Below are 27,012 nucleotides of genomic sequence, written 5' to 3' on the forward strand. Positions count from 1 at the left end.
TTTCCACACAAAAATGAGAACATGGATTTTCTTGAATTACTGTGCTAACCACTAAGTATCAAAACAAATGTTTAAGACAAAATGTATGTAGTTTTTTTTATGTGGAATCTGATTCTGCCATAAAAAATGGGGGTTCCCATTTGAAATTTGAAATTTGCCTCTCACCCCACCGCCAGGGGACTGGGGTGGTGGACTATTTTAGCACCAGCAGATGTCCCCCTCGAAAATAATCAACTTTTGATTCTACACATTTTTTCGTATGAAGCTTATTTTTCAGGTTATTCTGAATTGTCAACCTCAAATTTATGCCCTGTATAAAGATGGGAAATGGTGGTGGTGATTAGAGTCAGCTGGTTTTGTAATTCTTCACTTTCAGGTGATGGCAGCAATGCCATTAGCAAAGGTGATGACAGCAATGACATTAACAAATCTTAAGGCTGGTTAGAACGGAAAAGAAAATTTTTTTCACGTTTTCTGATTTTTATCTCACTATAAAATTTGAAGTTTTCCAAATAAAATGATATATATCACTTATAAACTTACATGGGAAGTGTTTTATTTTATTTTTAAATATAATCTACACCGGTTGAAAATGTTATAATTTTTAAGTGCGTTTATTCAAGATCTAATAAAATCAGTAATTTTTAATATAGATGGCTGTGGATTGTTGTGTTACAAAGTTCATGTCCAAAAGAGGACAGGCACCAGGTTGAGGAAGTTGAAACAAAGTTTGAGAGACAAGAAACTTTCTGGTGGTAAAACCATAAGAGGCAGGCTGACGGACAAAATGATTGATGAACTACAGCGGTATGGTGGGATGGCCATTAGAAATACTGAGGATTTGTTGAAAATGCAGCAGGCAGTATGTGCTACCTTCTTCCACTGACTGTCAACTGATGAAAAACCAGTACACCACCTTTGCCCTCCTGAACCTGATTAATGGTGCAGTTACCACAGTGCTCAGTACTCAAACAGTTCAGACAGCCATTAACAATCCATCCCAGCAGCGGTCATGGATATCATATAACCTATTTACAGAAACCTAGCAAATCCTGAATTACTGAAGAAGTATCTGCATGGTCAGACTCAAAATCTCAATGAGTCGTTCAATAATCTTATATGGACTTGCTTACCAAAAAATGTTTTTGTTGGAATGAAGACACTAAAGTGGGGGTTAGTGATGCTGTTACTGCTTTTAATGATAGCAACATTGATAGGGTGAAAGTGCTACAGCATATGGGAATTAATCCTGGAGCAAACTGCATCAGAGAACTTGAATGGATGGATAAGGTCCGCAATGATAAAGCAGAGTATGCAGCACAGTTGGCACTAAGGAGTCCAGAAAGAAGAAAAAACTTGGAAAAAGATCAAGAGGATGATGTATAGTAAGGTGCAGGGTGCTTCTGAGTGACTAAAAATATATCACTTATAAACTTACATGGGAAGTGTTTTATTTTATTTTTAAATATAATCTACACCGGTTGAAAATGTTATAATTTTTAAGTGCGTTTATTCAAGATCTAATAAAATCAGTAATTTTTAATATAGAAGACTATGGATTGTTGTGTTACAAAGTTCATGTCCAAAAGAGGACAGGCACCAGGTTGAGGAAGTTGAAACAAAGTTTGAGAGACAAGAAACTTTCTGGTGGTAAAACCATAAGAGGCAGGCTGACGGACAAAATGATTGATGAACTACAGCGGTATGGTGGGATGGCCATTAGAAATACTGAGGATTTGTTGAAAATGAAGCAGGCAGTATGTGCTACCTTCTTCCACTGACTGTCAACTGATGAAAAACCAGTACACCACCTTTGCCCTCCTGAACCTGATTAATGGTGCAGTTACCACAGTGCCCAGTACTCAAACAGTTCAGACAGCCATTAACAATCCATCCCAGCAGAGGTCATGGATATCATATAACCTATTTACAGAGACCTAGCAAATCCTGAATTACTGAAGAAGTATCTGCATGGTCAGACTCAAAATCTCAATGAGTTGTTCAATAATCTTATATGGACTTGCTTACCAAAAAATGTTTTTGTTGGAATGAAGACACTAAAGTGGGGGTTAGTGATGCTGTTACTGCTTTTAATGATAGCAACATTGATAGGGTGAAAGTGCTACAGCATATGGGAATTAATCCTGGAGCAAACTGCATCAGAGAACTTGAATAGATGGATAAGGTCCGCAATGATAAAGCAGAGTATGCAGCACAGTTGGCACTAAGGAGTCCAGAAAGAAGAAAAAACTTGGAAAAAGATCAAGAGGATGATGTATAGTAAGGTGCAGGGTGCTTCTGAGTGACTAAAAATAAAAAAAAAAAAATTAAGCATATATTAAGTGAGTTACAGTCTTTTGAAACTTTAGAAGGCATTCCTGAAAATTTACATTTTCTGTTGCATTTTGTCCTAAATCTCAGAAACCACTTCGAGGAGTAGAGTATTCAAATTTCCAGGGAGTAATAACATATATATCCTGAGTCTACTGAACTAAAAGAAGAACATAATCTTATGTATAATTAAAAGTATTTTGGATAACTTACAAAAAAGTACACAAAATTTTAACTGTATGATTAAAATATTGTATTTCCAAAATCAGTGGCTGAATTGCAATTATTGTAGTTCAGTACACTTGAAACATACAATTTAATGTCCTGTAAAAGTTTCTAGTCAATGGCTACAGTGGTTCCTGAAATACAGGGAAGCCAAGTCACTAAATGTAACATTGTCGGGATAGGTCGTTCCAACTACCCTTAACACTCAAATCTTTTCAGGCTGGATTTTAATCCCACTCTTGAACCTTATTATTTCCATCATTGATTATTTGTCTCTAGATTGAAATGTAAAGAGTAGGGCTACATCCCTGTCTTACACCATTTACAATCTCAGCACTTCTTTTTTTCATTTTCATTTTTGTTGTTCCTCTTGATTCTTGTAAATCTATACTACTTTGTGAGTATGACGACAAGTTGTAGTCTAAAGTTATTATGAAAAATCTTGACAGGTTCTTGGCCAATTTACTTCCAGTTTTTACACGATGCTCTAACAAATGCTCCAAGATACATAGGCTACATATTTTTCAGTATATAAAGTGTATAAACATACAAGCATACAACATACATGGTGAACTGTCCATTAAGGCTCCAAGACTGAGCCTACCCAAAGAGTTCCACTATAATTCATCCAAACTGAATTTAATCTTAGCTCATAACATACCTTCGTTTTCTAATATTTTACATTTGAATTCTGTACACGCACCCACCAGTATAATGCATCATTGCTCTAGCTTGGAAACCAATAGCAACTCTGAATTACATGCTTGTTACGAGCATGTGCAATAAGCCTGTTTCTTTTGCATGGTGGTCTGGGGTTTTTACAATGGGGATACAGTTTTTAAAAGCCAGCGTCTGATTTGTTTCCATTTGTCGCCAGCAGGTGGGTACACTCCTAAGTGTACTGACAAGTCATTCAGCAGTTCCCTAACAGACAGTGCTATTTTGCATCATCTGCCACGCTAGCAGCAAGCTGGGCTTAATTTAAGTGTTTTAAGAAAATGAAAAGAATAAAAAGATTCATAATTCACAGAAAATAAATGCTAATGCGTCACTGGAAGTTGTTGCAAGTTGACAGGAAACAGCCAATGTATTTTCATTGTTCCTCAGATTAAAATTTAGTAGTCTCATTTATTTCAAATGTTGATAGTTCCATAGTTTGTCTTATGTTTTCATATCAGTAGTACTAGACGTCCTTATGGTGAAGCCTGGAACATGAATTTTGTAGTAAAAATATAGTAAGTAGTGGTAGTAAGTAACTGATTACTGAAGTATATTTTAGAGCGTCATATCACATGTGAGATGAGTATTTAAATCATTATCTTGTAACGCATGGTATTGCTGACTACCTCAAACTGTCATGGACGCATTTATATCGTCAGAAGATCCACTGAAATTTTAAACTGAAAAACCTGCATTCTTCTCATCTTCCTCTGGAACACAAACTCCTGGTTTGTCAACTTAAAATTTACACTCTGTATATCACTTTCTAGGAATGCCATATATATGCGAATAAGCTGCATCATTAAGTAATCTGCACATCCTAATTTTATAGGAGGAGAGAATTGCCTTTAATTTGTGTTTCATTTACAAGAAAATTATTCTAGAATAATGGTTCTATTCATCGTCACTTTCATTGTCATCACAAAGGGAAGAATCATTATTGTCATCTCCCTCTTCCCAGCATCATTGTCATTTCTCTTCAATGAATTCGTGAAACCCCATTTTTTTGGAAGATTTTCCCACAAGTGGTAGCAGAATGGAATCTCATGTACATTTCACCCACTAACAGATCTGGGGCAACTGCATTTACTTGATTTCCCCACTCGGCATGAACTTGGGGTTTCCATCGGCCATCCTGTTTGAGAGCAGCTTTCAATGGCCAATTTATACTCACATCTAGTAATTGCGTTTGATCCTCATTACCAAGTTGCAATAATGTATAGGAATGTCCACGGTGCAAATTTATTACGTAGCGATGTAAATTCACTACTTTTCGTAGTAATTACCTGGAAGCCATTGAGAGACTGTAGTTCTTCTCTGGAAGTCTAATCCATTCCAACTGAAAATTGTTGATAGCCAACTCCGGCTAGCCTTGAAACTGGTGATGCCTAGTTCTTTGACTGAAGCCAGTGCTTTGAGTTGGCACATTTTACTAGTCATCATACCATCCATATCGTTGCTTCTCATCTACATAATCACAGAGCCTTTTTTTGACATCTGGCTGCCTTGCTTTTTACCCACAAAATGCCCAGTATTTACTGTTAGTTTTCTGAAGCCATGTCCTCTTTCTTTCGCCAGTCATGAATACAACCCTCACTCACATTGTACTTTCTTCCCATTTCTTCTGTGCTTCTTCAATAATTTTAAGTTTTTCTTTAGCTGTGTGTAAGTGATAATGAGGACTTGTAGCCATAATTAACAAGTTAACACTTAATACTTCACATCCAACATGCTACTGATGTGTCACAGACTGATGCCGCAGCAATGCTATAGTATAATGAGACCTATTGTTGAAGGTGGAGTAGTACCAGCTGTATTACAATTACAATTAGTCTGCGTACACCAGTTTTTCATCCTTAAATTCAGAAAAAATATGTTTGGATTATTTGCATATACACAGTTCTTGAATTCGTCAGTATTATGTTGTTAAGAAAATGGTCTATAAAAACTCAGTTCCGTTGTGTTAAGACCATTACAGAGATCAATTAACACTTTCACTGCTTTATTGTTGTTGTTGTTGTTGTTGTGGTCTTCAGTCCTGAGACTGGTTTGATGCAGCTCTCCATGCTACTCTATCCTGTGCAAGCTTCTTCATCTCCCAGTACCTACTGCAACCTACATCCTTCTGAATCTGCTTGGTGTATTCATCTCTTGGTCTCCCTCTACGATTTTTACCCTCCACACTGCCCTCCAATACTAAATTGGTGATCCCTTGATGCCTCAGAACATGTCCTACCAACCGATCCCTTCTTCTAGTCAAGTTGTGCCACAAACTTCTCTTCTCCCCAATCCTATTCAACACCTCCTCATTAGTTATGTGATCTACCCATCTAATCTTCAGCATTCTTCTGTAGCACCACATTTCGAAAGCTTCTATTCTCTTCTTGTCTAAACTATTTATCGTCCACATTTCACTTCCATACATGGCTACACTCCATACAAATACTTTCAGAAACGACTTCCTGACACTTAAATCTATACTCGATGTTAACAAATTCCTCTTCTTCAGAAACACTTTCCCTCCCATTGACAGTCTACATTTTATATCCCCTCTACTTCGCCCATCATCAGTTATTTTCAGAATGAGATTTTCACTCTGCAGCGTAGTGTGCGCTGATATGAAACTTTCTGGCAGATTAAATCTGTGTGGCGGACCGAGACTCAAACTTGGGACCTTTGCCTTTCGCAGGCAAGTGCTCTACCAACTGAGCTACCCAAGCACGACTCACGCCCCATCCTCACAGCTTTACTTCTGCCAGTACATCTCCTCCTACCTTCCAAACTTTACAGAAGCTCTCCTGCGAACCTTGCAGAACAGCACTCCTGAAAGAAAGGATATTGCGGAGACATGGCTTAGCCACAGCCTGGGGGATGTTTCCAGAATGAGATTTTTCACTCTGCAGTGGAGTGTGCGCTGATATGAAACTTTCTGGCAGATTAAAACTGTGTGCCGGACCGAGACTCGAACTCGGGACCTTTGCCTTTCGTGGGCAAGTGCAAGGTTCACAGGAGAGCTTCTGTAAAGTTTGCAAGATAGGAGGCGAGGTACTGGCAGAAGTAAACGGGGCGTGAGTCATGCCTGGGTAGCTCAGTTGGTAGAGCACTTGCCAGCGAAAGGCAAACGTCCCGAGTTGGAGTCTCGGTTCGGCACACAGTTTTAATCTGCCAGAAAGTTTCATTAGTTATTTTGCTCCCCAAATAGCAAAACTCCTTTACTGCTTTAAGTGACTCATTTCCTCATCTAATACCCTCAGCATCACCCGACTTAATTCAACTACATTCCTTTAACCTTGTTTTGCTTTTGTTGATGTTCATGTTATATCCTCCTTTCAAGACACTATCCATTCCGTTCAACTGGTCTTCCAAGTCCTTTGCTGTCTCTGAGAGAATTACAATGTCATCGCCGAACCTCCAAGTGTTTATTTCTGCTCCATGAATTTTAATACCTACTCCGAATTTTTCTTTTGTTTCCTTCGCAGCTTGCTCAATATACAGATTGAATAACATCGGGGAGAGGCTACAACCCTGTCTCACTCCCTTCCCAACCACTGCTTCCCTTTCATGTCCCTCGACTCTTATAACTGCCCTCTGGTTTCTGTACAAATCGTAAATAGCCTTTCGCTCCCTGTATTTTGCCCCTGCCACCTTCAGAATTTGAAAGAGAGTGTTCCAGCCAACATTGTCAAAAGCTTTCTCTAAATCTACAAATGCTAGGAACGTAGGTTTGCCTTTCCTTACCCTATCTTCTAAGATAAGTCGTAGGGTCAGTATTGCCTCACGTGTTCCAATATTTCTACGGAACCCAAACTGATCTTCCCCCGAGGTCAGCTTCTACCAGTTTTTCCATTCGTCTGTAAAGCATTTGCGTTATCATTTCGCAGCCGTGACTTATTAAACTGATAGTTCGGTGATTTTCACACCTGTCAACAACTGCTTTCTTTGGGATTGGAATTATTATATTCTTCTTGATGTCTGAGGATATTTCGCCTGTCTCATACATTTTGCTCACCAGATGGTAGAGTTTTGCCAGGACTGGCTCTCCCAAGGCTGTCAGTAGTTCTAATGGAATGTTGTCTACTCCCGGGGCCTTGTTTCAACTTAGGTCTTTCAGTGCTCTGTCAAACTCTTCATGCAGTATCGTATCTCCCATTTCATCTTCATCTACATCCTCTTCCATTTCCAAAATATTGTCCTCAAGTACTTCGCCCTTGTATAGACCCTCTATATACTCCTTCCACCTTTCTTCTTTGTTTAGAACTGGGTTTCCATCTGAGCTCTTGATATTCATACAAGTGGTTCTCTTTTCTCCAAAGGTCTCTCTAATTTTCCTGTAGGCAGTTATCTTCCTTACCCCTAGCGAGATATGCCTCTACACTATTACATTTGTCCTCTAGCCATCCCTGCTTAGCCATTTTGCACTGCTTGTCGATCTCATGTTTGAGGTGTTTGTATTCCTTTTTGCCTGCTTCTTTTACTGCAGTTTTATATTTTCTCCTTTCATCGATTAAATTCAGTATGTCTTCTGTTACACAAGGATTTCTACTAGCCTTCGTCTTTTTACCTACTTGATCCTCTGCTGCCTTCACTATTTCATACCTCAGAGCTACCCATTCTTCTTCTACTGTATTTCTTTCTCCCATTCCTGTCAATCGTTCCCTAATGCTCTCCCTGAAACACTCTACAACCTCTGGTTCTGTCAGTTTATCCAGATCCCATCTCCTTAAATTCCCACCTTTTTGCAGTTTCTTCAGTTTTAATCTACAGTTCATAACCAATAGATTGTGGTCAGAGTCCACATCTGCCCCTGGAAATGTCTTACAATTTAAAACCTGTTTCCTAAATATCTGTCTCACCATTATATAATCTATCTGAAATCTGTCAGTATCTCCAGCATTCTTCCGTGTATACAACCTTCTTTTATGATTCTTGAACGAAATGTTAGCTATGATTAAGTTGTGCTCTGTGCAAAATTCTACCTGGTGGCTTCCTCTTTCATTTCTTACCCCCAATCCATATTCACCTACTACGTTTCCTTCTCTCCCTTTTCCTACTACCGAATTCCAGTCACCAATGACTATTAAATTTTCATCTCCCTTCACTATCTGAATAATTTCTTTTATGTCATCATACATTTCTTCAATTTCTTCGTCATCTGCAGAGCTAGTTGGCATATAAACTTGTACTACTGTAGTAGGCGTGGGCTTCGTGTATATCTTGGCCACAATAATGCGTTCACTATGCTGTTTGTATTAGCTTACCCGCATTCCAATTTTTTTATTCATTATTAAACCTACTCCTGCATTACCCCTATTTGACTTTGTATTTATAACCCTGTATTCGCCTGACCAAAAGTCTTGTTCCTCCTGAAACCGAACTTCACTAATTCCGACTATATCTAACTTCAACCTATCCATTTCCCATTTCAAATTTTCTAACCTACCTGCCCAATTAAGGGATCTGACATTCCACGCTCCGATCTGTAGAACGCCAGTTTTCATTCTCCTGATAACGACGTCCTCTTGAGTAGTCCCCGCCTGGAGATACGAATGGGGGATTATTTTACCTCCGGAATATTTTACCCAAGAGGACGCCATCATCATTAACCATACAGTAAAGCTGCATGCCCTCGGGAAAAAGTATGGCTGTAGTTTCCCCTCGCTTTCAACCGTTCGCAGTACCAGAACAGCAAGGCCATTTTGGTTAGTGTTACAAGGCCAGATCAGTCAATCATCCAGACTGTTGCCCCTGCAACTACTGAAAAGGCTGCTGCCACTCTTCAGGAACCATGCATTTGTCTGGCCTCTCAACAGATACCCCTCCGTTATGGTTGCACCTACGGTGCGGCTATCTGTATCGCTGAGGCACGCAAGCCTCCGGGCCAACGGCAAGGTCCATAGTTCATAGGGGCACTGCTTTATTAAAACCAATAAATACAATTTTTTATCTTGTGTGTAGTCAGCCAGAGGCACATTCTTACTCTGTGCTCTTTTCAGCTCATAATTTTTGTTGTAGTTCACAAAAATCTAGTGGTAAAAGATTAACTGGCTCATACTATGTAGCATTGTCAGACAGTTTGATTACTGATTTGAAATAGACACAAATTTATTGTAAACTTACATAGTTGTCTCCCCATGCGAAAAATGCATTATCTCTGCTTGAAGACAGACGTAGGGCAAAATGCATTCTTGTACCTAAACGTACATACCTCCATAAACAGTACAGCTAAAATAGTAATACTTGAGTGTTATGTACAACATAATGATTGATATTCTGTGCATCAGCACACAATTTATAAGGATTTGAATTTTTAATTACCATTGTTTTTACAATGTAGCTTTTCTGATAAACCAATCAAACAAGAAAACTGTAATTACGCGGTTTACTTCTGCTTAAGAGGCTACTAAAACACGTGAACAGATTTTTGTTTAAGATCAAAGTTGCGTTGAAATTAATGTTTCAGTTTTGTGGTACCTCTTTATTTTTTTCAAATTTCTAGAGAACTTTTCGAACTTTTCTCGGGGAAAAGATGATGGAAAAGTGCTGCACCTTCACTAATATTCTCCTTAGATGATCTATGTGACTTTGTCGAAAATTGTTGTTCACACTTAGGTACCTTTTATACATGAAATTCAATGGACGGAGCAATCTGAATTATAGCGGGAGCGAGGGATGGGGGTTAGTTTCCATGTGACCAACATTTATGTTTTGTGATTTTGCTGTTTCCTCTTTGTTTACACTTCTCACGTCAAACAAAAACAAAATGGATTTCTGTGGCTGGAAGCTATCAAGTGAATTAAAATACATTCACATAATTACAGAACACTAAAATATGTTATTAGTTTCAGTTTTCTGATGTTATTTTATTTTCATGTTACTGGCAGTCAAATATTAATCGTCTTGCAGGACATTGAAGTTACTTTTGTTGGTTTGTTAAAAAAAATTTGGCTTCTATCAATCTTTTCCACAGAGGCAGCCGATGTATTTGAAACGGAAGTGTTTCATTCCATACTATTGGCTAATTTCAACTGTTCGAATTTCAAGTGCACATTTTCGTCTTCTGGCATGTATGGTACAATGGCTTAATAAAGAATCAAACATGAGATAATACAGGACAGGTCCTCCAAAAAAATTAGCACACCAAAAACCACACGGAAAATCTTAATACCATATAGGGGCCTACTTCAGTGTGAATCTGGACATACAAATATGCACTTTAAGGCAAATTAAGCATTTTAGTGTGATTATGAAATTCTGATGTGTTTGGAGTATTTTGATGTCCAGTTTTTTAAAGACATAATGTAAGATCTTTTAATGCTATGTGCGTGTGATGTTGTGGTCTTCAGTCCTGAGACTGGTTTGATGCAGCTCTCCATGCTACTCTATCCTGTGCAAGCTTCTTCATCTCCCAGTACCTACTGCAACCTACATCCTTCTGATTCTGCTTAGTGTATTCATCTTTTGGTCTCCCTCTACGATTTTTACCCTCCACGCTGCCCTCCAATACTAAATTGGTGATCCCTCGATGTCTCAGAACATGTCATACCAACCGATCCCTTCTTCTAGTCAAGTTGGCCACAAGCTCATCTTCTCCCCAAATCTATTCAATACCTCCTCATTAGTTATGTGATCTACCCATCTAATCTTCAGCATTCTTCTGTAGCACCACATTTCGAAAGCTTCTACTCTCTTCTTGTCCAAACTATTTATCGTCCATGTTTCACTTCCATACGTGGCTACACTCCATACAAATACTTTCAGAAACGACTTCCTGACACTTAAATCTATACTCGATGTTAACAAATTTTTCTTCTTCAGAAACGCTTTCCTTGCTGTTGCCAGTCTACATTTTATATCCCCTCTACTTCGACCATCATCAGTTATTTTGCTCCCCAAATAGCAAAACTCCTTTACTACTTTAAGTGTCTCGAACATGAGTAAATCTTCACTTGAAGACGACGAAGCATGCAAATTTGTTCAGTAGTATTGAATAAAATGTTTAGTTTCAAATCTGTTCAGGAGAATTTTTATAGGTACGCCTTCCATGAAGCTCAATGTATTTCGATCACAAGACGTGTTTCAACACTTGTCTGGTACCTCCTCCAGTCTTGATGTTGTTTCTGAGTTTGCATTGTTTACATCTTAAAACCACAGAACACATTATTCAGTAAATTATAGACTGGTAGCACACTGTGTTTTATTACTGTAACTTCCCACAATGCTTTATATTGACTCCTGGAGTAGAATATAAACTGCCAGTTATACAGTTTCTTGGCTGCATAGAATTATTTTTGTTATTTTTTTATACCATTTGAAGAAGTTATGAAAAACTTATTGTCTGTAGTTTTGGCATATTCAAACATTTGATTTTAATTTATATTTTTGCAAGAAATTTGTATTCCTTCTGGCCAGCTTATTGCAGTGCTATGTGGATGTAAACCTGATTGGAAATGCTAGACAATAGTGTTGCAGAGTAAGGAAAAAAATGTTAAAAGATGCCACATAGCAAAATGTTAGGGTACTTTGAGTTATAGAATATAGTTTGGAAATGTATGTTATGGCAAGGACCGCTTTCTTATTTTGCATTCATTATCAGAATGGGATATTGCCCTCAGTACAATAACTCTGTATGTCCACCTTGAACAACGTGCTGTAGTGCTGCACATGGTCATGTGATGCCCCACTACACATGAAATTCCAAAAAGAAATGTGACGAAAGACCTATAAGCAGAGCAAACACAAAGCACGAGCTTCCCACCTCATCGTAATTGCACATGCACAGTAAGGCCTGTTTTATGACGCTTTCTGGCAACTGTTCAAATGAACATTTTTCTAACAAGTTGTGGGAAAATACTATGAATGGTGGTTTGAGAAGGTTACTTTCAATCTAAATTTCCTTTTACCCACAATGAATTATTTTATGTGAGAGAATGCGTGATGAATTTCTTAAATTGCAGAGCATATTAACACTTTGAGGCCCAGCCACTTAGAAAAATTTCGGGCCCGAAAACACCAGCCATTCGTGTCATTTTTAAAAATTTTACTGGCACATTTGTGTGATGTATCTTAAACTGTAAAACATGCAAAAAAAGACCTACATTATATGTAAAAGATACCATTAACTTCTCCTGTTTGTGTGTTCACGCTGCTTAACAGTGATGTTGCTATTGGATGACTACGTTACATGTCTTATGCTCTGAATGTGTGCTGTCACAGACTGGTGAGATCATGAGCTATTAGTGCCTGAAAAAAGCGTATTGCAATGTTGATTTCAGTGCTTTGGAAGATAATCTGCTGTATTTGGTGGAAAAACATATTTATACTTTCAGAATAAGAAAATACGCAGTGTACATGTTACTGCCCACCAAAGATCTGTTGATAATTTCCAACAATCAGTGCACATCAAAGTTGCAGGCCCACTGTGAGTGATATATATCCAACGTTCGACTGTGTCAAGTCTGGAAGTGGGAAATACAGATATTCTTTGATAACCTGACAGTGGAATGTCTGCTGAGAGCAGTAAAATGTTATGTGATAAAGTGATATGTCTCTGGTGAGGCTAGTGTAATGAATGTATAGGATTCTCTTATGTGGAAGGAGACGATTCCGCCATTCAGCGATAAAACGTAATGTTCGGAATTGTGTTGTTAGTGTGGATTGGAGGAATTTTTTCAGAGGTAGAGGTATATTTACTGCAACTAGCAAGTGTGTGAAGAAAATTTTAAATTTGAATGGATATCCAGTAACTGTACGTAACTAAGGTTGTGGACTTAGTGATTCCAGTCACTTGAATACTTTCATCACTTGTGCTGCAAGATTATTGAAACGTAACTTTTTGCTACAAATAGGCAGTGAAATTACTCTCGAACTCAGGCTTGACACAAAGTGAAATGAGTCCATTTTTTGCATGCAGTTATGGGTCATTGGCAGCCCTCCGGACAACTGGCAGAGATATGTGCAGTCCAACTCTCGATAATTTCTGATGAGATCCAGGATTTGCAAGCTGCCTAAATACAACCTCTGTTTTATTTATCATAGACAGAGGTTTAGGAACCAGGTTTTAAATTGTAAGACATTTCCAGATGCAGATGTGGACTCTGACCACAATCTATTGGTTACAAACTGTAGATTAAAACTGAAGAAACTGCAAAAAGGTGGGAATTTAAGGAGATGGGATCTGGATAAACTGACAGAACCAGAGGTTGTAGAGTGTTTCAGGGAGAGCATTAGGGAACAATTGACAGGAATGGGAGAAAGAAATACAGTAGAAGAAGAATGGGTAGCTCTGAGGTATGAAATAGTGAAGGCAGCAAAGGATCAAGTAGGTAAAAAGACGAAGGCTAGTAGAAATCCTTGTATCAGAAGATATACTGAATTTAATCGATGAAAGGAGAAAATATAAAACTGCAGTAAAAGAAGCAGGCAAAAAGGACTACAAACACCTCAAACATGAGATCGACAAGCAGTGCAAAATGGCTAAGCAGGGACGGCTAGAGGACAAATGTAATAATGTAGAGGCATATCTCGCTAGGGGTAAGGAAGATAACTACCTACAGGAAAATTAGAGAGACCTTTGGAGAAAAGAGAACCACTTGTATGAATATCAAGAGCTCAGATGGAAACCCAGTTCTAAACAAAGAAGAAAGGTGGAAGGAGTATATAGAGGGTCTATACAAGGGCGATGTACTTGAGGACAATATTTTGGAAATGGAAGAGGATGTAGATGAAGATGAAATGGGAGATACGATACTGCATGAAGAGTTTGACAGAGCACTGAAAGACCTAAGTTGAAACAAGGCCCCGGGAGTAGACAACATTCCATTAGAACTACTGACAGCCTTGGGAGAGCCAGTCCTGGCAAAACTCTACCATCTGGTGAGCAAAATGTATGAGACAGGCGAAATATCCTCAGACATCAAGAAGAATATAATAATTCCAATCCCAAAGAAAGCAGTTGTTGACAGGTGTGAAAATCACCGAACTATCAGTTTAATAAGTCACGGCTGCGAAATGATAACGCAAATGCTTTACAGACGAATGGAAAAACTGGTAGAAGCCGACCTCGGGGGAAGATCAGTTAGGGTTCCGTAGAAATATTGGAACACGTGAGGGAATACTGACCCTACGACTTATCTTAGAAGATAGGGTAAGGAAAGGCAAACCTACGTTCCTAGCATTTGTAGATTTAGAGAAAGCTTTTGACAATGTTGGCTGGAACACTCTCTTTCAAATTCTGAAGGTGGCAGGGGCAAAATACAGGGAGTGAAAGGCTATTTACAATTTGTACAGAAACCAGAGGGCAGTTATAAGAGTCGAGGGACATGAAAGGGAGGCAGTGGTTGGGAAGGGAGTGAGACAGGGTTGTAGCCTCTCCCCGATGTTATTCAATCTGTATATTGAGCAAGAAGTAAAGGAAACGAAAGAAAAATTCGGAGTAGGTATTAAAATCCATGGAAAAGAAATTAAAGCTTTGAGGTTCGCCGATGACATTTGTAATTCTGTCAGAGACAGTAAAGGACCTGGAAGAGCAGCTGAAAGGAATGTACAGTGTCTTGAAAGAAGGATATAAGATGAACATCAACAAAGGCAAAACGAGGATAATGGAATGTAGTTGAATTAAGTTGGGTGATGCTGAGGGAATTAGATTAGGAAATGAGACACTTAATGTAGTAAATGAGTTTTGCTATTTGGGGAGCAAAATAACTGATGATGGCTGAAGTAGAGAGGATATAAAATGTAGACTGGCAATGGCAATGAAAGTGTTTCTGAAAGTATTTGTGTGGAGTGCCACCATGTATGGAAGTGAAACATCGATAAATAGTGTGGACAAGAAGAGAATAGAAGCTTTCGAAATGTGGTGCTACAGAAGAATGCTGAAGATTAGATGGGTAGATCACATAACTAATGAGGAGGTATTGAATAGAATTGGGGAGAAGAGAAATTTGTGGCCCAACTTGACTAGGAGAAGGGATTGGTTGGTAGGACATGTTCCGAGGTATCAAGGGATCACCAATTTAGTATTGGAGGGCAGTGTGGAAGGTAAAGATCATAGAAGGAGGCCAAGAGATGAATACACTAAGCAGATTCAGAAGTATGTGGGTTCCAGTAGGTACTGGGAGATGAAGAAGCTTGCACAGGATAGAACAACAAGGAGAGCTGCATCAAACCAGTCTCGGGACTGAAGACCACTACCACCACCACCACAACAACAACAACAACAGACAAAGATGCAACATGCCGAGAGGCCTGTTACTGAACATCATGATGTACTTCGAGAACCAGTGACTGCATGGGTGTAACACCTCCCTTTCATTAAAGGAAATTGGACAAGGAAGGTATTGGTAGACGAAGATGGCATCGTGTGAGAAGTTTATCGGCCATCACGACAAATGTTTTTGACAAACAACATCTAATATACAGGGTGGTCCATTGACGGTGACCGGGCCAAATATCTCACAAAATAAGCATCAAACAAAAAAACTACAAAGAACGAAACTCATCTAGCTTGAATGGGGAAACCAGATGGTGCTATGGTTGGTCCGCTAGATGGCGCTGGCATAGGTCAAACAGATATAAACTGTGTTTTTTTAAATAGGAACGCCCATTTTTTATAACATATACGTGTAGTATGTAAAGAAATATAAATGTTTTAGTTGAACCACTTTTTTCGCTTTGTGGTAGATAGCGCTGTAATATTCATAAACGTTTAAGTATGTGATATCAAGTAATATTTCGCCAGTGCGGACGGTATTTGCTTCCTGTTACATTACCCGTGTTAAAATGGACCTTTTACCAATTGTGGAAAAGGTCTATATCATGTTGATGTATGGCTACTGTGATCAAAATGCCCAAAGGGCGTGTGCTATGTATGTTGCTCAGCATCCTGGACAACATCATCCGAGTGTCCGGAAAGTTCATCAGATAGGTAAGTTATTTAAGGAAACAGGAAGTGTTCAGCTACATGTGAAACGTCAACCACGACGTGCAACAAATGATGATGCTCAGGTAATTGTTTTAGCTGCTGTTGCAGCTAATTCGCACATCAGTAGCAGACAAATTGCGAAAGAATCGGGATTCACAGAAACGTCGGTGTTGAGAACGCTACATCTACATCGATTGCACCCGTACCATATTTCTATGCACCAGGAATTGCATGGCGGCAACTTTGAATATCGTGTACAGTTCTGCCACTGGGCACAAGAGAAATTACAGGACGATGACAGATTTTTTGCACGCGTTCTACCTAGCGACGAAGCGTCATTCACCAACAGCGGTAACGTAAAATGGCATAATATGCCCTATTGGACAACGGGAAATCCACAATGGCTGCGAGTAGTGGAACATCTGAGACCTAGGCAGGTTAATGTATCGTGCGGCATTAAGGGAGGAAGGATAATTGGCCCTCATTTAAACGATGGCAATCTAAATGGTGCTGATTTCCTACGTAATGGTCCACCAATGTTACTACAAGATGTTTCACTGCATGACAGAATGGCTATGTACTTCTAACATGATGGATGTCCAGCACATAGCTCGCGTGCGGTTGAAGCGGTATTGAATAGCATATTTCATGACAGGTGTATTGGTCATCGAAGCACCATACTCTGGTCCGCACATTCACCAGATCTGACATCCCCGGATATCTATCTGTGGGGAAAGTTGAGGGATATGTGCTATCGTGATCTACTGACAACACCTGACAACATGCATCAGCGTATTGTCAATGCATGTGCGAACATTACGGAAGGCGAACTTCTCGCTGTTGAGAGGAATGTCATTACACGTATTACCAAATGCATTGCGGTTGACAGACATCATTTTGAGCATATATTGCATTAATGTGGTATTTATAGGTAATCATGCTGTAACAGCATGCATTCTCAGAAATGATAAGTTCACAAAGGCACATGTATCACATTGGAACAACCAAAATAAAATGTTCAAACGTACCTATGTTCTGAAACATCCTGGCAGATTAAAACTGTGTGCCCGACCGAGACTTGAACTCGGACCTTTGCCTTTCGCGGGCAAGTGCTCTACCACCTGAGCTAGCGAAGCACGACTCACGCCCAGTCCTCACAGCTTTACTTCAGCCAGTATCTCGTCTCCTACCTTCCAAACTTTACAGAAGCTCTCCTGGTTCGCAGGAGAGCTTCTGTGAAGTTTGGAAGGTAGGAGACGAGATACTGCAGAAGTAAAGCTGTGAGGACCGGGCGTGAGTCGTGCTTCGGTAGCTCAGATGGTAGAGCACTTGCCCGCGAAAGGCAAAGAACGAAACTTGTCTAGCTTGAAGGGGGAAGCCAGATTGCGCTATGGTTGGTCCACTAGATGGCACTGCCATAGGTCAAACAGATATCAACTGTGTTTTTAAAAAATAGGAACCCCCATTTTTTATTACATATCTGTGTAGTACTTAAAGAAATATGAATGTTTTAGTTGGACCACTTTTTTAGCTTTGTGATAGATGGTGCTGTAATAGTCACAAACATATGGCTTACAATTTTAGACGAACAGTTGGTAACAGGTAGTTTTTTTTTTTAATTAAAATACAGAACATAGGTACCAGAATGAAATTTTCACTCTGCAGCGGAGTGTGCGCTGATATGAAACTTCCTGGCAGATTAAAACTGTGTGCCCGACTGATACTCGAACTCAGGACCTTTGCCTTTCGCGGGCAAGTGCTCTACCATCTGAGCTACCGAAGCACGACTCACGCCCGGTCATCACAGCTTTACTTCTGCCAGTATCTCGTCTCCTACCTACCAAACTTTACAGAAGCTCTCCTGCGAACCTTGCAGAACTAGCACTCCTGAAAGAAAGGATACTGCGGAGACATGGCTTAGCCACAGCCTGGGGGATGTTCCCAGAATGAGATTTTCACTCTGCAGCGGAGTGTGCTCTGATATGAAACTTCCTGGCAGATTAAAACTGTGTGCCCGACTGAGACTCGAACTCGGGACCTTTGCCTTTCGCGGGCAAGTGCTCTACCATCTGAGCTACCAAAGCACGACTCACGCCCGGTCCTCACAGCTTTACTGCTGCCAGTATCTCGTCTCCTACCTTCCAAACTTTACAGAAGCTCTCCTGCGAACCAGGTACCAATGTTCTGTATTTCAATTAAAAAAAAAATACCTGTTACCAACTGTTCGTCTAAAATTGTAAGCCATATGTTTGTGACTATTACAGCACCATCTATCACAAAGCTAAAAAAGTGGTCCAACTAAAACATTCATATTTCTTTACGTACTACACAGATATGTAATAAAAAATGGGGGTTCCTATTTTTAAAAAATGCTGTTGATATCTGTTTGACCTATGGCAGTGCCATCTAGTGGACCAACCATAGCGCAATCTGGCTTCCCCCTTCAAGCTAGACAAGTTTCATTCTTTGTAGTTTTTTCGTTTGACGCTTATTTCGTGAGATATTTGGCCCGGTCACGGTCAGTGGACCACCCTGTATAAAAGTCAACGTTTGTTAGTTCGTATTTTACATGCTGGCATACTGTTCGTGGAATGGCGATAAAACTTTGTCATATAAAGGGGTAGCTGGTTACCAAAAATCTCGAAAAGTTCTTGACCGGTTTACTTCAAATTTATACACAATACTCTAAGAGACATGCAGACGGATGTAGGCAGATTGGCTATATATTTTTGTAATATACGTGATATGTACGTATATTGTAATATATAAAGGGGGAAGCATTGTTACCACAAAACTCTAAAAGCTATTGACTGATTTGCTTCCTATTTTCACATGGTACTCTTAATGAAAATTTGACTGGCATAGGCCATATATTAAGGCTACAGGCAACAGTGCAATTAAGCTACTGTGTGCTTGTGCACGGGTACATTCCAGGAGGACACTGTAAATTTAAAAATAAATTTAAAAACAAGAAAACAATTAAACAAAATCAAAGTTTTCCATCAGCCCCCACGTTTTGAAGTATCAGCGTTTTTATGCCCGCTCTAGTTACTCTGAATGTTGCTCCAGAACAGTAGTGTCCTGAGACAAACAGTTTTCTAATGGAAAGCAAAAACAGATTTTTCCACCAGACCCAACTTTTTGAAAATCAGATTTTTTATGAGTTGCTGTGGTTACTCTGAATGTGTCTTCAGAACAACATTGTCAACCTAATAGTAGTCTAGAATTGGCAACCAAAACAATTTTTTCTTGCAGTAGACCACTCTTATTGAAAAGGTGGTGTTTTAAAGTCTGATTTGAGTTGTTCTACATATTCCAAACAATGCTCCAGAATGAATATGCTGGAAAACAAATAAACAAATAGTATTGAAATAGAAATTATAACCATATTTTCATCAGCTACCCTTTCCACATACCCCCTCCCCCCCTGCCCTTTCTGTGTGTGTGTAGTTGTTCAGACTGTACCTTCAGATCAACAGTGCCAACAAGTAAATAGTATTCAAATGGTAACTATAACTATTTTCCTATTAGCCTCCTTTCTCAGAATAAATATGACTTTTATGTTTGTTCTGACGTGCTGTAGTTCTCAATATTGCTCCAGAACAACAATTTAAATAATAATAATAATAATAATAATAATAATAATAACAGATAATAATAATAGAAACAGATGCCTATAAATATCTAGGATACAGACAAAAAATAGGAGTAGATAATACAAATATTAAAGAAGACCTAAAAGAAAAATATAGACAAAGACTAACAAAAATACTGAAAACAGAATTGACAGCAAGAAACAAGACAAAAGCTATAAATACCTATGCTATACTAATATTGACCTACTCATTTGGAGTAGTGAAATGGAGTAACACAGACCTAGAAGCACTCAATACACTTACACGATCACAATGCCACAAATATAGAATACATCACATACATTCAGCAACAGAAAGATTCACATTAAGCAGAAAGGAACGAGGAAGGGGATTTATCAACATAAAAAACCTATATTATGGACAGGTAGACAATTTAAGAAAATTCTTTCTAGAACGAGCAGAAACTAGCAAAATACACAAAGTAATCACTCATATAAATACATCGGCTACACCACTGCAATTTCATAACCACTTCTACAACCCTTTAGATCACATAACATCAACAGATATGAAGAAAGTAAACACTACATGGCAAGCACCCGTATCATCTAACACAGCCACACAGACACATCCAGCACATGGCTAAGAAAAGGAAATATATACGGTGAGACTGAAGGATTCATGATTGCAATACAGGATCAAACAATAAACACCAGATATTACAGCAAGCATATTATTAAAGATCCCAATACCACAACAGATAAATGCAGACTTTGCAAACAACAAATAGAAACAGTAGATCACATCACAAGCGGATGTACAATACTAGCAAATACAGAATACCCCAGAAGACACGACAATGTAGCAAAAATAATACATCAACAACTTGCCATACAACTTAAATTAATAAAACAACACATTCCGACATACAAGTATGCACCACAAAATGTACTGGAGAATGATGAATACAAATTATACTGGAACAGAACCATTATAACAGATAAAACAACACCACATAACAAACCTGACATCATACTCACCAATAAAAAGAAGAAATTAACACAACTAATCGAAATATCCTTACCCAATATAACAAATATACTGAAGAAAACAGGAGAAAAAATTGAAAAATACATCCAATTGGCTGAGGAAGTCAAGGACATGTGGCATCAGGATAAAGTTGACATTATACCAATTATACTATCAACTACAGGAGTCATACCACACAATATCCACCAGTACATCAATGCAATACAGCTACATCCAAACTTATATATACAACTACAGAAATCCGTAATTATTGATACATGTTCAATTACCCGAAAGTTCCTAAATGCAGTATAACATATACTATACAGTTAAAAGGAAGTCATGCTTGATCAAGGTCGGCGTCACTTTCCATTTTTGACCAGACATAATGTCTGAGAAAAGAAAGAAATAATAGTAATGATGATGATGATGATGATGATATGGAAACGAAATCAAAATTTGCTTTGAGATGTAGTCCCCACCCTCCCAGTAAAGGTTTATTTTAATCTGTATTATTCCAAAATAGTATTTTAAAGCTTTACAGACATTGGCAATCACTGACAGCATTTCTTTCAACTTATCATTTTCAAAAGGGAAATTCTTGTAAGAAAGTCCTCAGCAGATTTATCTGAGCTTACAAGTATGTGTAGCTTGTTTCCTTTGGATTTCATGCTAGTTAATGCTGGCTGGACTCATCACTAGATTTTGGAGAGTTCCTTGCAGCTTACAACTGCTCCAAAACTAAGCAGTCAACCAGCTTACGAGCCGCAGTATCCATGATGCTGTGAAGACAAAGAAACATAGAGGTCTCTTCAAGATACACTTTAATAGAACTTTGATAGTTATTTCAGCCACAGCAAGAGTTTGGTAAGAAGCACACGAATTTCCAAGTTGTTAATTCTTTCTGGCAGCTGTTATTACGGCTTAGTAGTAATTGGTGCCAATAAGTAACATGCGAACTATTGTATGTGCGATTGTACTGATAGGTAGGAGATTGTGTGTTGATGTATAAATTAGAAAACTGTTGCTAGACCATGATTTGTGTGTCTTTGAGTCGTAATTGATCTATATGAATTATTAATGTAATAGAGGTGTAGGAAAATAGTGCATGATGTTTCATGACTTTCATTACCGGAAAAATGCATTTTCACTGCAGAAAAAGTGTATTTTCACCCAGGAAAAAAAATTTTTAACTAGAAAAAATCAGTTTTCTTTTCCCGCCTTGACTGCATATGCACCCAATTTTCGGCTACCTTTTCCTTTAGATTTCCCCACCCCCACCTTTATGAGTTTTTGGCCCCTGGTCTGAATGAATATTGCATTGGGCAAGAAAATTTTTGTCAGATGAAGGTGTTATTGATATTGAAAATGGCCTTAACTTTTTTTTAGGACAGAAAACAAAAATTAAATACCAGTGCACCAAACATCACAACATATTTTCGTTAGCCTTTGGCTAACCGAACCCAGTTCCCTCCGAGCAGCCATAGCGTACGGATCTCCGTGCCGGCACGTTCACAGGAGCTCAGTCCGTCAGTTCACCTGATGATGGCGACATGTATGATCGCCGAAATATTGTGCCCGTTGGACACTATAGACCGGCAGCATACCCGTGGATATTTTGATTATCAAATACGCCGGGAGAAACTCAAGAATCACATCAATGTTAATGTAGTTTGTAAGATTAATTGTAGTTGAGTGATATGATTACAGTTTTAGGTGTTACTCAAGGTAAGGGTAAGTATTGTATTTCTTTTGCAGCAAACATTCAGTTGCAAAAGGCACATAATATATATTCTTATTTACAAAATAAATACACATATATTGCTAAGATTTGGATGTAATAACTCCACATTTTTCCTGTGTTTCTGTTTCAGGCTGGAATGCATGCAACATAAGAGAATCATTACATCATACCAAAAAATTATTTCAAAAATGCTAGAAAAATGAGGATGAATCTTAGTGCCAGCTTTACATATACACTTGGTTCTAATTTTGTATTGCTTGCTTATTGTGTATGATTGGCATTTGAACTGTAATTTATTTTTTATGTTTTAATGGTGAATATGCTTTTTTGCTGCTATGTAAAATGAGATAATTTCCTGTAGAGAGTAAAAGTGCTGTAGTTGGTCAAAAAAAGTATATTAAAAATATGATAGGAACACAATATTTTTAGAGCAGTGTTACTTATTTTAGTGTTCATGTGTTACAAATTACTCGTTCACTACCCAGAAATGAAGACAGCTATCCTGTGTATCACAAAATGTTTTATAAGCTTGTGACTGGTGGTTGGGGATAGACTGATAAATCAAGTGCAAATGATATCAGTATGTTATTGTGATGTATTTTGGGACTGTTGATATTTTAAAAAATATCTAAAATTCCATATATCAATGTTTAAAAAAATATATCAGTATCTGCTCTCGATATATTGAAAAAAGTATTGATATATCAATGGAAAAAAAATGTTGACATACTGGCCTATAAAAAGTTGGCTGCACATGGTAAATGTATCTATGGTTTTAGAACTATATATTTAAGTATTGATTTATTACTAGATATTCTACACATCAACAAGCTAGCGGCTTGCCTATCTGCCTCAGAGTAAGAATTGGACCTAGCAGTTGTAGTTTCAAAATTGTGTGGTGAAGCTAAATGTTGCATTTTCTGTTGGTAGTGCTGAGCGCCAATTACGTCAGCATTTCTCCTCGCCCATTCCTGTCAACTGCAAAGACCAATCTTGTCATTCAGATTTTCAACAACTGTCTTTGAAGAATGCCAATGTGAAGAAATAGCTCACTAGTTGCATTAAAAATTATTTTTTAACACAACTGGTGTACTATTTCTTCAAATCAGAAATTTTGTTACTCCATTCACATCGCCACCTCCAGTGGAATCTCCTTTTGTGCCATCTATACTGGCTTCGCACATTGAAAGAGAGAGATTGGACATGATGAGCCCAAAAAGTAGTAAGACTCCTTCACACAGTGAAAGTAAAATTATGTTCTACAATAATTTCAAAAGAACAATTTCAAATATTTACTGAAAATTGTGATAAAAAATATTACATAATAATATCGGCACTCGATATTGCCATTTTAATATTGATATATCAGGTGACAAATATCGCTGAAGTTGGTACCAGTATATATCTTTGGGTGGTGGGGTGGGGGGTGGGGTGGAGGGGGGGGGGGGGGGGGAAATTGATGTATTGGTATTTTATCAACAGCGTTAATGTATTTAATATTTGGAACATTGATGACATATTTAAATTTTATGCTAAACCAAGACTCGGACTTGAATCTGTACCTTTCAGTGAAATTTCTCTTTCCAGTCTATTCTTTACAGCCCAATATAAAACTTAAACTAACTACTGCTTACTTCTAATGTAACTGGATGTAATGTAATCTACTCATCAATCGGCAGCAGGAGAATACATGTGTAAAAAAAAAGGTATTACATATACAAGCATTTGGAGCCAAGTGGCTCTTTGTTTTTTCAGAGGGGTTGAAGGAGAAGGAAGAGGGGTGAAGGAAAAGGACTGGTGAGTTTTAGGAAAAGTAGTAGTGTTTGGAAAAGTCACTCAGAACCCTGGGTCGGGGGAGACTTACCGGAAGGGATGAGGGGGAAAGACTGATTGGCAAAAAAGAAGACAGGTCAGTAGAAAACTGAAAAGGAGTGAAGAAAGTGAAGAAATGCTGAGATGGAAGAAATTGATGTAAATTATGGCCATGTGGGTGGCAACAACCATCGCCATATTGTAGTGCAAGTTCTCACCTGTGGAGTTCTGAGAAACTGGTGCCTGAGGGAAGAATCCAGATGATGTGTGTGATAAAATAAGCACTGGGATCATTTTAGAATATTCTGTACAACAAGATATTGTGTGTTGCCAGTATAAACCCTCTTCCTATGCCCATTCATCCTGACTGATCATTTGGAAGTAGTCATGTCGATGTAAAATGCCGAACAGTGTTTACATAACAGCTGGTATATGACATGTCGTTTCACAGGTGTGATCTCCCTTTGTTGGTATGTGTTTTGCCAGTTACAGGGCTGTAGAAGTGGTGGTAGGAGGGTGCATAGGGCAGGTCTTGTGGAAAAGCCGGTTACAGGGGCAGGAGCCATAATAGGGTAAGGAGATTAGTGCAGAAGGAGCATGGGGTCTGAGAAGTATTTGCGGAGATTTGGAAGGGTGATGACAAGCTATTCTAGATGTGGTGGGCAAAATATCAGACAGACCTCATTTCAGGGCATGATTTTAGGAAGTGATGGCGTTACCACTTGTCCAGTGCAGTCCCCAACATTCAGTCTTTCCTTCTCATCCAGTCTGGTAAGTTGCCCCTGACTCAGGGTTCTGGGACTTTTTTGAACTCTACCTCTTTTTCTAAACCTCATCTATCCTTCTCCTTCAACCCTCAATGTAGCTAATGTCTTCACCATACATACAAACTTGGGATAACAAATCAGTGAAATTCAAATAAATTTGTTTTCTTCAGTCATATTTGCCAACACAACACGAAAATGGAGTATGAGAAATCGATAATTTTAGTCAAAGGAGGAGTTTGTTGGCATCCTGAGGGTAAAAAATATAATTGGGATATCATTTGGAATCCTATGGATGAAAATCGCATGTTTTTTGCAAACCACATGTAGGTAAAATCTGTATTGAAAACTTTAGGTATAAATTAGAACCTCAGAAAAGTTGATAAAGTGAGAAGGATGATGTCTCATGCTTCAAGCTACTGTGGTGGATCTTTTCTCTTTTTTGTGTAAAGTGGACATTAACTGCCTACAAATTATTATTACTGCTTACTGGTGTTTATATGCCAGTAAGATATCAATCGTATCACATGAAATGGTTTGCAGATGTCATGTACATTTGTACTCTTTTCAGTGCTTTGGGGGTTCAGAGGTTTTTGTTCTAAACTCCGTTTGTGTTTCATATGTATGCTGAATGACAGTCTATGAAGGTTAATTTATATATGTATCTGCACAACTTCAAATAAATGCAGCAAAATATAGTTTGTAATCTTTTTTTCAAGGTCACTACAAATCATCTTATGTAACAGAAAATTTCTACTTTCATCTCTCATATTCGTGAAACTTGTCTGGTAGTTCCAGTAGCTGAGACAGTGTGTACAGTACTTTTCATGTTCTTTTCAAGACAGATATAGCTCATTCACATGCATTTGGCACCTTTCTGATAGCAAAAGCATCATTGTAGCACTCATCTCCAAGCACAGAGTAGTTGTTGTACTCACCCTACCCGTAAAGGTTAAAACCAAACCTACTTCATACATAGAATAGATTCTATCCTAACCTAAACATGGACCCCTGAAAAACTGACGATGGAGACCGGAAGCACTGTGACTAAGCTGTAGGCTGATGTTATCAGTTGACCTCTGGCGACAGCGTCTGACGACCGTTGTCGGTACCACTGTGAAGGCAGCCTAAGATTGCCACCAAGGAAGAATAAGAGTGGGATGAGTAATACTATCCCATCTCACCTATGCGGGTACATTGTCCTCATAAGTGGAAAAGACTGGTAAGAGAATGAATGTACAAAATTACAGACCAATATCCTTAACACGGTTTGTTGCAGAATTGTTGATCATATTCTATGTTTGAATATATTAAATTTCCTGTAGAGGGAAAAATCTTCCATCCACAAGTCAACATCGATTTAGAAAGGTCATTAGTGCAAAACTGAACTTGTTTTTTTCTTGCATGATATCCTGCAAACCATGGATGAAGTGAACAGGTAGATTCCATTTTCTAATATTTCCAGAAAGTCTTTGACACAGAGCTATGCTGCAGACTGTTGATGAAGGTGTGAGCAAACGGAATATGTTCTTAGAGATGTGAGTGGCTCAAAGGGTTTTTGAGTAATAGAACCCAGTAAGCAGTCCTGGATGATAAGTGTTCATGAGAGACAGATGTATTCACACAAGAGCCCCACGGGAGTGCAATAGGACCAGTCTTGTTCTTTATAAACAATCTGACAGTAAGGTGAGCAACAGTCTGCCAGTTTTCACTGACAAAAAACTTGTCTTTGGGGCAACTGAGGAGTATATAGGATGACTGGGGTAGAATTTCTTTTTGGTGTGATGAATGACATCTTGCTCTAAATGTGGAAAAATTTAAGGTAATGAAGGTAAGTAAGAATAACAAAATGGTAATATTTGAATATGGTGT

General features: G+C 38.5%; 1 protein-coding gene across 1 annotated transcript in view; it reads left to right on the top strand.

Annotated features, from left to right (window-relative positions):
- Positions 1 to 22,984, top strand: part of LOC124717177 — a 147,325-nt gene extending 124,341 nt beyond the window's left edge. The window contains exon 5 of the mRNA XM_047243954.1: positions 22,695 to 22,984. The gene's annotated coding sequence lies outside the window, so the exon portion shown is untranslated. The remainder of the gene's footprint in view (positions 1 to 22,694) is intronic.
- Positions 22,985 to 27,012: the final 4,028 nt, after the last annotated feature.

Source organism: Schistocerca piceifrons, chromosome 9 (assembly GCF_021461385.2).
Source record: "Schistocerca piceifrons isolate TAMUIC-IGC-003096 chromosome 9, iqSchPice1.1, whole genome shotgun sequence".
Lineage (NCBI taxonomy): Eukaryota > Metazoa > Arthropoda > Insecta > Orthoptera > Acrididae > Schistocerca > Schistocerca piceifrons.